This window comes from Melospiza melodia, unplaced genomic scaffold, assembly GCF_035770615.1.
Source record: "Melospiza melodia melodia isolate bMelMel2 unplaced genomic scaffold, bMelMel2.pri scaffold_18, whole genome shotgun sequence".
NCBI classification, from domain to species: Eukaryota; Metazoa; Chordata; class Aves; order Passeriformes; family Passerellidae; genus Melospiza; species Melospiza melodia.
The window spans coordinates 18,321,231-18,324,273 of NW_026948525.1; the positions used below are offsets into that span (position 1 = coordinate 18,321,231).

The 3,043-nt window shown below is 64.1% G+C and overlaps 1 long non-coding RNA gene across 1 annotated transcript; it reads left to right on the forward strand.

The window, feature by feature from the left end:
* Window positions 1-317: 317 nt before the first annotated feature.
* On the forward strand, window positions 318-1,030 carry LOC134433423 (uncharacterized). The gene is made up of 3 exons (XR_010031553.1): window positions 318-358; window positions 762-879; window positions 968-1,030. It is a non-coding gene; the product is annotated as an uncharacterized LOC134433423 (long non-coding RNA).
* The last annotated feature ends 2,013 nt before the right edge of the window (window positions 1,031-3,043 follow it).

Consider the following 3,043-nt stretch of genomic DNA (forward strand, 5'->3'; position numbering starts at 1 on the left):
ATGGACTCCATTCCCAGGGACCCCCATTCCCAGGACTCCCCTCTCCCCTGGACACCCATCCCTGGCTCCCCAAACCCCCTGAGCGCCCCCCTGCTCCTGGGAAGCCCATGTCCCACCAACCCAGAGACAGCCTTGTCCCCAGCATGTCTCCAACCTGCCCACAGCCTGTCCCCAGCTTGTGGCCACCCTGCCCCCCCTAGGTGCCACCTACACATGGGGACGAGACGTGACCTCGCTTCCTTCCCCTTCACCCGAAGAGCTGCCAGCCAGGGGAGCGGTGGCCACAGCAGTGAGTGACAGCCAGTGCACATGGCTGGGGACACCGGGATGGCCGGGAAGGTGGCGCTGCTCCTGTGGGGTGAGTGCCCCGGGCACGGGCCGGGCTGGTAGTACCCTGGGGATGGGCGCTGGTGAGGCAGAGAGTGGTGGGGAGGGGGCAGAGGGGGGCTGTAGGGTTCCCTGAGGTTCCCAATGCCAGCAAAGCCAGAGCTTGAAGTGACCGGGGTCATGGGGTGGCCGTGGGGACAGGAGAGGGTGAACAGGGCTGGACGGATAGGAATGTGGGGAGAGACATCCTGGGGCTGGGGCAGCTGTGGGGACAGGGACACAGGGATGCAGGGATGCAGGGATGCAGGGACAGGGAAAAGAAGACAAGCACAATGTGGATGGGCCATGGAGACAGAGGCCATGGGGCTGGTGGGGGAGACCTGTGCTAGCACAGTGTCCCCATCGAGACATCTGTGCCACACCAATTTCCCCAGGGGGACAGTTCAGGGACAGCGCCTATGAACCATTCCCGCGTGCTCCACTGTCCCCACAGTGCCACACTCACTGAGCACTGTCCTTTCTCCCTTCCAGCCCAGACCCTTGGCCTTGCTGGTGAGTCCTTGGGGGATGCCATGGCCCCACCCTGCTGTCCCCAGCCCCATGCTGGACCTGGCAGGCTGGTGTCCGCTTTCACCCACAGGTGCTGAGACCACCCAGCTCCTGGTGGAGCCCCCCTGGAGGTCGGCAGTGCTGTGGGACCGGGTGACACTGACCTGCCAGGGCTTGGGGACCATTGGTGTAACCACCTGCTACAAGGACATGCAGTCCTGGAGGCAGGAGGGAAACAACAGCCTCACTGTCACCAAGAATGGCACCTACACGTGTGAGAGACCCAGCAGTGGGCTCAGCCCTCCTGTGAGAGTCTTAGATGGTGAGGGAGTTTTGGGTGTCCCCATCCTGGCACCAGCAGTGACCCCAGGGCTCTGGGTGGGCTCTGCTCCATGGGTCACCTCCTGTGTGACCAGAGCCTGTCCCCTGCTCTGGGGACATCCCAGAGCATCCCAGTGCTGGCAGACCCTGTTTGTGGATTTGGGGATCCCTGGTGTGCTGCATGTGAGCCAATATGGGGGTTGTGATGGCACTGGGACCGGCCAGGTCCCCTCGGTGTAACAGGACCCCTGTGTCCCACAGCCCCATTGGTGCTGCAGGGGCCAGTGCAGGCACTGCTGGAGGATGACACGGTGACACTGCGCTGCCGGCGCTGGCGGGACAACCCGGTCAGCTCAGTGTCCTTTTACCGCGTGGAGAAGAAACTTCAGGAGCTCTGCAATGGGACCGAGCTGTCCCTGTCCCCTCTGCAGCTGCAACACAGTGGCTGCTACAGCTGTGGGAGCATGGTGAAATCCAGGGTATCATGGGGATGGGAGGAGTCGGAATCAGTGACACTGACAGTGCATGGTGAGCATCCCACAGCTGCCACTGCAACCCCGCCACAGCCCCTCCCTAGTGACTCGGGCTCACATATCTCCCTCCCCTCTCCTTTCCAGAGCTTTTCATGGTGCTGGTGCTGGACGGTCCCTCCGAGCCCACCATGGGGTCCCCCCTGACTCTCAGCTGCCTCAGCACCCCAGCCCCTGGGGCCCCGAGCCCCCCTCCTGCAAGTGTTCTACTGGGACGGGCAGGTGGTGGGGGGCCGGCAGGGGTCCCTGCAGCTGCTGGTGCCCGCCGTGGGGGTCTCCCACTCAGGGAATTACAGCTGCCAGGTGCGCTCCGAGGGGGGGAGCCGTGCAGAAGAGCAATGCCCTCCTCCGTGTCACGGTGCGCAGTGAGTGCGGGGATGGGCACGGGGAGCCCCCACGGCCTCCTTGGGCCCCCTGCCTGGGTACCTCCATTACTGCCCCGTTCCCCCCATCCCTCACTGGGTCCATTCACCCATCTCTGAGTCAACCCCACCCCTCTCTGCTGTTTCCCCACAGTCTCCAAGTCCCACAATACCCTCTCTGGGTCTCCATACCCTCACTGGGGTCCTCCCATCTCCCGCTCCATGTGTCCCCTCATTAAACCCCCCATCCTTCCTTGGGGTACCTATCCAAGCCTCCCCCGCCCCAGCTCTGCACCTCCTTTCCCTCACTGGTCTCTCCCTGCCCCTCCCTGACCTTCCCCCAAGTCCCTCAATGTCCCCTGGTGTCACCGCCTCCCACAGGGGTTCTGCCCTCGGGGGTGTCCCTGTCAGCACAGCCTTGTGCTGAGCTGCACGGTGGCCACAGGGACAGGTCACCTGTCCATTTCCTGGTGCCTGGGAGGGCTCAGAGGCACCGCTTGGCACTGGCCCTGCCTGGAGCTGCACCACACTGGGGACAATGGCAGCGGCCACTGCCAGTGCAGGGACAGCATGGCTGAGAGTGTCTCCCTGAATGTCCTTTGTGAGCGGGACCCTCAGACTGGGGATGACCCACCCATGGCACCCCCATCCACCTCACCAGGTGCCAGCCCTGTTTGTGTCCCCACAGTGCCCGTGGCCAACGCCACCATCACCCTCAGTCCCCTGTCACACCGGGTGTGTGCAGGTGACCCCGTGACCCTGCGCTGCTCGGTGCAGGGGGGCTCAGCCTCTGTCACCTTCACCGAGCTGCACAACAGGCAGGAGGTGGCCCAAGGTCCCCTCCTGGAGCTCAGGGCTGTCGATGTGGGACATTTGGGCACCTACCAGTGTGTGGCCACCAACCATCTGGGACAGGACGGGCACCAGGCACTCTGCCCTGAGCTGGCCCTGGAG